Here is a 12,285-nt window from a genome sequence, read left to right as displayed (position 1 = left end):
AGAAGAGAGACAAAAGCAAGAGAGAGGGGACACGCAGAAGAATGGAGGCAAGACAAATCCATCTAATCAAGCCTAGTTTAATTAGTGCAATAGTACAGCTAGATATAGCAGCAGGGTTGCTCCAACTTAATACAGGGTGGGGGTTCTAGACAAAGGATTGGTTTCCTGCCCAAGGATGAGCTGATCAGGTGTCTTTGGTCACTTAGGAAGCTCCAGGATGTGATTAGGAAATGTATATCTGCCTATTCAAGGTTAAGGCAGTCCTTGGTCATGTAGGATGTGATTAGGAGATTCCTCCATGATGTGATTAGGAGATTCCTATTCAAGGTTAAGGCAGTCTAATGTGGCCTTATCACCTGTATGGCCTTATGGCCTTATTACCTGTAGATTAGTACCGGCTCCCCACGGGTTTACAAAGCACTGGACAAATACTGGTTCGTTTTATTCTCACAGCTACTCTGCAAGGTACATTTTATTCTTATCATCTCCAGTTTACAGGTGAAGAAACTGAGGCAGACAAAAGTTAATCCGTTTGCCCAGAGTCACACTCCTAGCACATGCCTGAGGCTGAATTTGGCCTCGGGTTTTCCTGACATTCTGTGCACTGTGGTACCACCTGCTTTCCCGATATCAAACTTACATCTGCCCCTCTGTGTCTGTCACCCAATATGTTTAGTTAGCCTCTCTGGAGAAAAATGAGGCAAGTCTAATACCCCTTTCCCATGAAAGCTCTTAAAATACTGCAAGACAGTTCTGATAGACTTGGGATGGAAAGTGCCATGTGCACGCAGAGAGCAAGCTATGGAGACTGAATGTGGATCAAAGTGTGGTATTTTTTCTTTGTTATTGTTTGCTTCTTTTTTTTTTTCTTTCTTGTGTTTTCTGCCTTTTGATCTGATTTTTCTTGGGCAACATGATGAATATGGAAATATGTTTAAAAGCATTGTACATGTTATATTGAATTACTTGCTGTGTAGGGGAGAGGAGTGGGGGAAGGGAGAGAAAAATTTGGAACACAAGGTTTTGCAAGGATGAATGCTGAAAACCATCTTTGTATGTATTTTGGAAATAAAAAGTTATTGTTAAAAATAAAATCAAATAAAAAAGGATTGTATATGTTTAACATATATTGGATTGTTTGCTGTCTAGGGGAGAGGGTGGGGGGGAAGAGAGGGAGAAAATTTAGAACACAAGGTTTTGCAAGGGTGAAAACTGAAAACTCTCTTTGCATGAATTTTTGGAAATAAAAAGCTATTGTTAAAAATAAAATAAAATTTAAAAAAAGGATTATAAATGTTTAACATATATTGGATTGCTTGCTATCTAAGGGGGAAGGGAGAAGGGAGGGAGAAAAAATTGGAACACAAGGTTTTGCAAAGGTGAATGCTGAAAACTATCTTTGCATGTTTTTTTGGAAATGTTATTGTTAAAAAATAAAATAAAATAAAATGATTGTATATGTTTAACATATATTGGATTGTTTGCTGTCTAGGGGAGAGAGGGAGAAAAATTTGGAACACAAGGTTTTGCAAGGGTGAATGCTGAAAACTCTCTTTGCATATATTTTTGGAAATAAAAAGCTATTGTTAAAAATAAAATAAAAATTTTAAAAAGGACTATAAATGTTTAACATATATTGGATTGCTTGCTATCTAAGGGGGGAGGGAGAAGGGAGGGAGAAAAATTGGAACACAAGGTTTTGCAAAGGTGAATGTTTAAAAAATGATCTTTGCATGTATTTGGAAATAAAATGTTATTGTTAAAAATAAAATAAAATAAAGGATTGTATATGTTTAACATATATTGGATTGTTTGCTGTCTAGGGGAGAGAGGGAGAAAAATTTGGAACACAAGGTTTTGCAAGGGTGAATGCTGAAAATTATCTTTGCATGTATTTTGGAAATAAAAAGTCATTGGTAAAAAAATAAAATGAAATAAAATAAAGGATTGTATATGTTTAACATATATTAGATTATTTGCTGTCTAGAGGAAGGAGTGGGGGTAAGAGAGGGAGAAAAATGTGGAACACAAGGTTTTGCAAGGGTGAATGTTTAAAAATGAACTTTGCATGTATTTGGAAAATAAAACACTATTTAAAAAATGAAAATACTGGAAGAGACCTAACAGGCCCCACCCACAACATTCCCAGAGCTCACGCTTCTTGGCCCAATCTGGGAAGCATTCGCATCTCATAAAAGGATCTGCATGAAGAGCATACTGTTAACCTATTAAAACGTTGGAAGATGTGACAAGAATCCTTTGGGAATATTAAGACTCTCACTACTCTGAATTGCCTCTTGTCAAAGTCACATAGAAAAGGGGACCACTAAACTAAATTATAGAGAAAGATGATGTTAATATGTGATTTTTAAAATTAATACATTATCTATGTTGTATTTTATTTATTTTGTTAAATATTTCCTAATTTCATTTTTAATACTGTTCAGGCCCCATTAGAGTGTTACAGGAACAGACCTTCTCGTTTGAAATTTTTGTTCTAGGAGATCTCCAGATTATACCCATCCTTCCCAAAATCTGATGAAGAAAAGTGAAATATGATTACTTAAATGTAGCCTGACCTTACTCCTTGATGCAGCCCAAGAACATATCAGCTTGCTTGGCTGATGAATTGGTGATCTAGCTGGAGCTTATGGCTATGAACTAGTTATACCTCTCATCGCACCCTCACAATGTTTTTATTGGTTTTGTTTTTAAAATAAGCTGGGTTGCCCAGTGGAGAGAGGACTGACCCAGAAGAGAGGGAGATCTAAATTCAAATTCAGGCTTAGACACACATTAGCTGAAAGGCCTGTTTCCTCCTCTTAAAATGGGGATAAAAACAGCATTTTCTTTGTAGGATTGTTTTAAGGATCAAATGAGTTAATGTGTATAAAATGCTTTATAACTACAAGATATTGTCATTTAAATGTGAGTCGTTTATATTTATCCCTGTTAACAATTTACCCAACAACTCAACATTGAGACCTTTCCCAATCCAGACACTGCGCTGCCATTCGTGACTTTCTGAGTCAATAGACAGACCACAGGGATCCAAGTCCCAGGGTGGTGCCGGCTTCCAATTCGATAAGCGGACCATCTCTCCCTTTTTCCGAGTTATTGACAAAAAGTGTGAAGGGACCCAGGGGTGCCTTTCAGGACTAGGAGCCATCAATCAGTCATCTTGGGGTCCAGGAAGGACCTGACAACACGCTCATCTAGCAGATCCCTCCATCTTGGCCCCAGGACAGCCAGGGAGACTCCATCCAAGGCTTGCTGAACTCGAGGTAAACTCTATTTTCTGCTGCTCTTCCAGTCCAACATCCCTGTCCAAAAGGGAAACGAGGTTGGCCTGGTATGACCCGGGCTTGCTGGCTCTCTGTGATCACCACTTCCTTTTCTAGATGTTCATTAATTACCCCTTTAAAAATACATCCTGGAATTTTACCAGGAATCCAGGTCAAACTCACAGGCCTGGGGTTTGCAGCCTTCATTCTATTCTCTTTAAAAGAAAAAAAGAAAAAGAAAAAGAAAGGGGGCTGTTTACTCTTTCCCTGCCCCTCTCCTGTCTGCCATCACCTTTCAGATGTCACTGATGGGGGCTCAATGGTCACATTTTCCTGTTATTTCAGAGGCTGTTCTTTTGGCCCTGGTAACTTTGACGTTGAAATATCAGCTCCCAAGTAGTCAAGATTGTCTCATTTTTATATTGATGTCTCTAGAACCTAACAGAGTGCCTGACACACAGTGGGCATTTTAAAATGTTGGTTGACCAAGGACAGCCCACGAATCTCCTTTCTCAGTTTGGATTTCATCCTTTTCTTAGCCATGGTGGCTTGGTTTTCCTATTTTCCCTTGTTTCCTTTGTAGAAAGGATGTTGACAAGAGCTACACAGACTAGGGAAGGACAATATGGAGTGTTCTCAGCAATACTGGAGGAAATACTTCCTCATTAATTCACTGTGGATTATTCAAGGCTATTCCAAACCTTTCTAGGTTGGTAAAACGCCCCGGATCCCATGCTCTGATTCGGCTAGATCTCAATAACCCAGGATCCTGGCATGCCCTCCCCACTATAATAAGGCTCTGATTGGTGGAGGTTGCTAAAAAGTCTGTCCACCATTATAGAATGATTTCAAGAGAAGGCAAGGCAGGCCTCCAGTACCTTGCACAGGTGCCCGGTGCCAAATTTAAGAAAGCCCACGGACAAAAGTCATGGTAGAAGCAGTCAGAGATGAGCCGCCGTTTGAAGGAACATCCTGCAGATGAAATCCCAGGCTCAATGGGGTGTGTGATCATAATCATCAGCAAACATTTATTAAGGCTCGGATTGGAATGAGTATCAGCCACTACTCTGAGAGCACCATAGCTTAGCGCCCTAGGACCAACTGGGATAATTGATCTTTGCAGATGGCACTAAAGCTAATATTGGCTTTAGCTGAGAACATTTTAATGGCTGGAATATTTAATGGCAATTAAAAATTAATTTCTTTTTTATGCAATTCAGCTGTCATAAAATCACTTTTGCATGTAAGGGTTGGAAAGAACCAATTTACTGAACACGGTAACTTAATGGGCACGGGTCTCTCTCTGTAGCATGAATGGACATGCTGGCGTGATTTATATAGCTATGAAATTTCCTCATCCCTCAGCAATCATGATCCTTGTAGCTGGAGACTTTCCCTGTTCAAAGCATTTGTGTAACATTTTGATCTGGAGCTAACAAAAAAAAAAACTGGGGGAAAAAAAGCAACGCTGATCAACTGGGGGGTGGGCAAACAAACTGAATGTAATGGCATATTACACCACATAAGAAAGAACAAATATGCAGCAAGATAACTGTATAAATATGTATGCACATATTGTATTTAACATATACTTTAACATATTTAACATGTATGGGAGTACCTGCCATCTAGGGGTGGGGGTGAAGGAAAGGAGGGGAAAAGTTGGAACAGGTTTTGCAAGGATCAATGTTGAAAAATTACCCATGCATATGTTTTGTCAAAAAAAAAAAGCTATAATATATATATATATATATATATATATATATATATATATGAAGAAAGAAAGAACAAATATGAAGGAGTCTTTTTCATGAAAATCCTTGAAAGCATCTACACAAGGCAAGAATATGCTGTGCTGTGAATCCGTCCAACCCTTCTGGAAAACAAATTGAAATTAGGCAAGAAAGAACATTAATTTCTCCATGCTTCTCGATTGGGACATTTTACTATTAGGTATAAACCCCAACAGAGTCAAAAATAGAAGACAGTCCCATAGAAAATATTCATAAAATATTCATAACTTTTGTGGGAGCAAGGAACTGGAAATAGATTATGTATCTGCTGACTGGAAAATGGCTACACAAACTGTGGCTTTACCCTAAGAAGTAATAAATGGGAAGAATTCAAAGAAGCCTGGGGACATCTATACGAACCGATGCAGAGAGAAGATAACATTAGCAGAAAAACAACTTCAAACAGGAAGAGCAAAAATCCCAAAGTTTACCCATTGCAATTTTTAATGGTGCAGCTTGAGCCCAAATAAAAAGTGAAACAATCTACTTCCTCCCCTTTTTCACTATGGTGGTTGACTTTCTTGTGAAGCATTCTACATGCAGTGCGGTCAGATTCAACACATGACTTTGTTGGTGTTTTATACTCTTTTTTTTTTTTTTTAATTCTTTACTTCAAGGGATAGTGCAACTTGAGAATGTGGGAGGAGGAACTTATTTGGATATCAGATCAAAAGATCTCAATGAAATTTAAAGAAACTACACGTGAAGCACTAAAGTACTTATTCCATGGATTGATCCAAACCTTCTCGAAAAGCAAACAAATAATCTTGAAATTATGCAAGAAAGGTCACAAAACTGTCCATGGTCATTGATTCACACCTTTCCACTACTGGGTATATTCCCTGATGATTTCAGAGAAAAACAGTGCCATATTCACCAGAGTATTCATGGCGATACTTTTTTTTTTTTTTGGGGGGGGGGGGGTTATAGTAAAAAACAGGAAACTAAGTGAATGCCATTGATTGTAGAATGACAATACAAAGTGTGGTTTAAGAATACAATGGCCACCAACCCTGAATTCAGGAGGACCTAAGTTCAAATGTGGTCTCAGACACTTAACACTTCCCAGCTGTGTGACCCTGGGCAAGTCACTTAATTCCAATTGCCTCAGCAAAAAAAGAAAAAAGAAAGAAAAGAATACAATGGTAATATGATTATTATGGAAATGTTTTGCATGACTAAACATAACTTAAATCCAATGGCTTGCAGTCTCAAGAGGGTGGATAGGAAGGAAGGGGTGGGTGAGAGACAATCCAGAACTCGAAGTGTTTAAAACAATTACAAAAAAAAAATTTTTTTTTTTACATTTAACTTGGGGAAAATAAAATACTAAATTAAGAATGTAAACAAGATAATAGAAAAATCCATAAACTTAAAAAAAATAGAAATGCAATGGAACAGTTATTGTGCCTTAAGGAACCACAAACAAGACGGATTCAGAGAAACCCGAGAAGACTCGTGTGAACCGATGCAGAGCAAAACAAAGAGAAACAAGGTGTCAGCTTATTCAATGACTGCTCATGCAAGGAGAAAAGCTCTAAAAGGCAGTTGAACTCCTTTGGATTATCACGACCAAGATTGGGTCCTGGAGAAGAGATCGCCCCAAATCCAGCCCTCTGTGGAAAACCTTTCTCTGTCACCCTTGCTGCTAGATTCTCTCCAGTTCTTGTGTGTAACTCGTCATTCCCCCCTTCCCCCCGAGACTGGGAGCCCCTTGCGGGTAGGGGACTCTTTTGGCCTTTCTTTGTAAGCCCGGCACTCGTCGGATGTGCGCCGGGAACTTTACGAATGTTTGTTGATGCTGTGGAGAGTCTTTCCCCTAGATGTCCAAGCTCGAGGGACCACTCGGGGAAACAATTACAGCGTCAAAAGCCCAGGCCATCGGCAAAACTCTAAAGGTTAATAAATAAAAACAAAGAAGAGCGTCCTATTCTGTGCGAGTCTCATAAACAGGATTTCCAACCACGGGGCCTTTCCGCCCCGATTTGAGATCGGCGCTAATTGAAACCATCACTTGTTCGAATCCAGCGGACGGAAAAGGTGGTAAGTGTGTAAAAGCGCCCAGTGGGTCCGCTCCGCACAAAAGGGGGCTGACTCGCACCGACCCAGAAAATTGCCAACGCAGGATTAAAAGCAGAGATCTGGGAGAAAGGGGAGGCGCTGCCCCGGACGCTTCTGGCCCGCGATCAAAGGCAGCTGTAGTGACAGCAGCCAGATGGAGATCAAATGACAAGTCTCCGTTCCTAATGATCTCCAGCGTTCTGGCGAGGGAGCGGGGGGTGGGGAGGGAGGGTGACAGTTAGGGGAAATGGGAGGGGCCGGTTTTATTGGCCGGAGGGGCCGATCTGCGGCCCTTCGGCTTTCTTTGACGTCAGCGAAAACCTGAAACCTGACGTGCTGCCCAGCTGTCGGAGCCTGAAAGAGCCGCCCGCGGCCAATTCGCCAGGACCTACTAGTTAATCTGGGTTCCCTGCAGCCCCGAGAATCCAGATGTTGGGGCTGAGGGATGAGCCCCCCAGAACTACACACAGGAAACCCCCCAGGAGAAAATGAAAAGGGGGCGCATTCTGCAGGAAACTCGTGGGCCGGGCTGCTGCCCACCTCCAACGAGGCTCCCCTGGCCTTTCTTTCGTTGCCAGACTTCTTAAAAGGAGTCACTTCCTGGCACCCCTCCCAACCCTCATCCTCCCCACCAGCCCGCCCACTCACTCCTCGGCCCTTGGCCCCCATCGCTTCCCCTCCAAGCAACATTGAAAGGACCTTCTCCTCCCGGACACCTCCAACAGCCTCTTTGCCCAGGAGCCCCAGAATCCTCTGGCTAGAAAATCTCTCCCCTCTGGGACTTGGTGACCCTGCAGCCTGCCCTCCCACCCCTCTGACCAAAGCTCTTCAATCTCTTTCACTGATTCTTCTACAGCTTCTGGGGCCCATCTCTATAGGTTCTCTCCTGGGCTTTTCGTTTCCTGTTCTTGCTGGTTTCATTTATTCCCTTAAATTAAACTATCACCTACTCCCGAATTAGATTTAAAAATATATGTATATTATATATCATATTATTACAGTTACACTGTAGCATTATTATATTATGATAGTAGATATAATGTACACTTTAATATGCAGTGCAATATGTAATACATATATCATTATGCCATATTATCACATGTTGCATTACAATATAGTATAATATTATATAATGCTACATAATATAATATAAGAACATAATATATAATGACATTATTGCAACATATTTTACAGAATATATTACAGTGGTATGTCAGTAGAGTATAATCTGATATGTCATAATATTGTTAAATTATATTACATGTACATATTGTGCTATATACAATTGCTTACTGAAAAAAAGGGGCTTTAAAAAAACCCAATCCATTCAACTCAACAAGCATTTTTAAAAAAAATACTTATTGCCACACATGGCTAAGGAACCAAAAAAAAAAAAACCAAAAAAAAAACCTTCAAAGAATGGAGGAGTCATTACTGGGAGTGCAAAGAGCAATGATAAAAGGTCGAAGAGAGAAAATGAAACTCTTCCACTTTCATTTGGGCTCTGTTTTCTCTACCAGAAGAATGATCTCCAGTAGGAACCGGGAAGAAAAGCCTGAGGGGGAGGAGGCCTCTGGAGGCCCTCAAGTTGCCAGGCTCAGATAAACTATGGCCTGGGAGAATTAAGGACTTGCAAATACTGTTGCTACAGTTGGTGACCTTCGAAAAACCATGGCCAATGGGGGAGGGGACAGAAAACTCAAGCTGGAGCAGTGTTGTCCCAAGTTTCCAAAAGGGAAAAGGGAATTCTTCCAACTTTAGTCCATGGGACTCTTGCAATTCCTGGCAAAAGTTCTACACCACAATATAGGTCAGAGTGGTGAGTGCCTGTAATCCCAGCTGCCTGCGGGCCGAGGTTGAAGGAGTTTTTCAGTTCCAAAGTTCTGAGCTACTGGGTCAGACCCAGCTGCTCATCACTTTAAGTTTAGCTTGAATGTAGTGAGCCTGGGGCATGGGACTCTACCAGGTTGCCTAAACAGGAGCAAACTGACCAGGGAGGGAGATAAAGCCAGTGAGACCTTGCAGAGTGGGACTGGGTCCAGGACTAGCCTCCCCATTTCTAGCCTGGCCAAGAGAAGGAGACCCAATATTAAAATTTTTTAAAAATATTTTTTACTCTATAGCATATAATTCTCTGAGATGACTATCTGTACCCTTACTTGCACTTTCCCCAGAGGAAGGCTAGTCACAAGTCGCCTCTGGGCTCTGGGTATCCAGAAGTGTTAGATATTGCTTCTGTGCTATATAGTTTATGAGATCACACCTCTACATTTTCCAACATATTTATTGGTTAAATATCAATTTAGTTGTCTAAACTCAGTTAATTTTTTTAGCTTTTGATTTCCAAAATATATGCAGCTTTTAACATTCACCTCTGCAAAACCTTGTCTTCCAAGTTTTCTTTCCTTTCTCCCACCCCCTCCCCAGGCAGAAAGTAATCCGATATATATTAAATATAGGCAATTTTCTATATACATATATTCCCACAATTATCATGTTGCACAAGAAAAATCAGATCAAAAAAGGAAAAAACAAAACAAAAAGCAAGCAAACAACAACAAAAAAGTGAAAATACTCTGTTGTGATCTCCACGGTCCTCTCTCTGGGTGCAGATGGTTCTCTTCATCACAAGATCATTGGAACTGGCCTGAATCACCTCATTGTTGAAGAGAGCCACGTCCATCAGAATTGATCATTGTATAATCTTGCTGTTGAAGTGTACAATGATCTGATTCTGCTCACTTCTCTTAGCATCAGTTCTCTCCAGGCCTCTCTGAAATCATCCTGCTGGTCGTTTCTTACAGAACATAATATTCCCTAACATTCATATCCCATAACTTACCCAGCCATTCCCCAACTGATGGGCAGCCACTCAGTGTCCAGGTCCTTGCCACTACAAACAGAGCTGCCCCAAACATTTTTGCACAGATAATTTTTGAGAGAAAATATTTTAAGGTGGCCTTTTAAGGACAGAAGTATATGGTTTGTTCAGAGAGGATTAGCAACTCTGCAGGAAGGGCTTGGGGAGCCCTTTCCAGGACTGCTCGGCCACCTTTGGTGCCCACCTTTTCCGCAGTTTTCCTTGTGGCTCCAAGAAGCTGTAGCACATGCAACAGCCACATCCCCGAAAACTATCTGAACAGACAGGCTGAGGGTAACCAAGAGGCCTCAAACCTCTCAGGGAGTGAGGAGGATGTCTACGCCAGGCATGTGGAATGGGCAGATAAGAATGATTTGTTCTAACGACCATGGAAGTGGCTAAAGAGGGTTCGAGGAAGCGCTGAGGGCTTGGTCAGACACTAAGATCAGCACCAGCCTCTTGGGCCACTGCTGGTCATCCTGACTTTTGTCCTGCCACAGGACTTGGGTAACTGCAAGAGAGAGTAAGACTGAGAGCTTTTTTTCAACTCTGCCCTGTCCAATTCATTGGGAAGTCAAGACATCACCCATAACTTCATTGGTCCTCTTTGAAAATGAAAGACCAATAGCAATCATCGGTAAAATGGGGAGGTCAGACTGGCTGGCCTCCAAGGTCTCACAGCCCCTCCACACCTTCTCTTCCCATTTGTCCACCATCAATCCTTAACAAAATTCTTCCTAATACGAGTGTCCTTTTAGCAATATGTGGACATGGTTCAATTGCTCCAGTCAACTCACTTGTGATCGGACAAGGTTTTTGCAGTTAATGTACCAAAAGATAGATATGTTTGTATACAAACACATACGGTTTTTATGTGTATTTTCCCAACATTCTCTGCCCCCTTTCCTGCCAATCTCCCACTCTCACTACAGAAACCGAAAGGATCAACTGTGAATTTATATCCACTACAGCCAAGAATTCAATCAGCAAGTGTTTACCTACTCCCTTAAGTACTACCCACAATACTAAGTATTATTTGAAGCAGCACCCACTTGTTAAGTACCAGATCATTTTTTTCCTGCACTATACAAGACACTGGACATTCAAATACAGAGACTGAAACCTTGCCTATCTTTAATGAGCTTAACGTTCTAATGAGAGGCAGCGGTTATAAAAATATACTCCATATATATTTTACATATTATAGATTTTGTATATAATATATATTAAATATATACATATTTATAATATATACATATTTACATATACATATAAAATATATACCTACATATTTTACATGTTATAGAATATATATATGTAAACATATTTGATAAAAGACAGTTAATAAATACAAGTAGACATAAAGTCATTAAGCACACGATCCTTTGGGAAGAAAGGGACAAGTGTTGGAAGGCTTGAGAAAGGCTTCCTGGAGAAGCTGGAGCCTGAGCTGGATCTCCAAGAAAGAGAGAAGTTTTGGGAAGGAGGTCGAGATGAGGGGAGAGCGCACACCAGACATGAGAGCTAGCAGTGCAGAGGGATAGATAGCAATCAGTGGCCAGCCTGGGGGATCTATTGCTGAGATCATGCTCACAGACCTTTCCTTTGGCAGTCCTCTCTTGGAACAGCCTTTGAAAACATCATTTCACCTCAATGGCAGAGGGAGACTTTTTGGAGGGGCCAGACAACAGCTTGTGAAAAAGCTGGGATCACCCAAAGGCCAATGGAGGGACATTCAGGAGATGCATGTGGCCTAAAATGTAGCACTAATGAACAACCCAACTAAAGGGACATAGGACCAGAAAAGGTGGTGGGTTGGTGAGCAGTGAGCAGGGATAACGTGGGGACACTCCCTCGGTGTCTATCTCATGGCAAGAGCCTGGAGGAAGCCTCTTAGTGCTCCCAGCTGATCCCCTGAAGAGGGTTTATTACAGTCACAGACACGAGTCTTGCAACACAAGAAGGCTTGGGACAGTTGAAATCTAGCTGGAAGGAAGAGCCACTTGAAAATGAAGGAAAAACATCATTTTCTTAAAAGCCTACTTTGCGTCAAGCCCTGGAAGATACGGATTGGAGCAGCAAAGTCTTTGCTTTCTAGATATTCCTGTTCTCGTTGGGGGAGGCCAGGATGTAAGACTGGCCCATCAGGTGGAAAGTCCCGGGACACTGACAGACGGTGAGAGGACAGGGCAGACGCCAAGACCCAGGGGTGCTGGGGGGCGCTGACCAGAGCCATGCTTGAGATCAGACCCATCAAATGACCCAAGTATGAAACACCCGGGAATCC

Source organism: Sarcophilus harrisii, chromosome 4, assembly GCF_902635505.1.
Source record: "Sarcophilus harrisii chromosome 4, mSarHar1.11, whole genome shotgun sequence".
Lineage (NCBI taxonomy): Eukaryota > Metazoa > Chordata > Mammalia > Dasyuromorphia > Dasyuridae > Sarcophilus > Sarcophilus harrisii.
Note: the sequence above shows the minus strand (reverse complement) of the source record.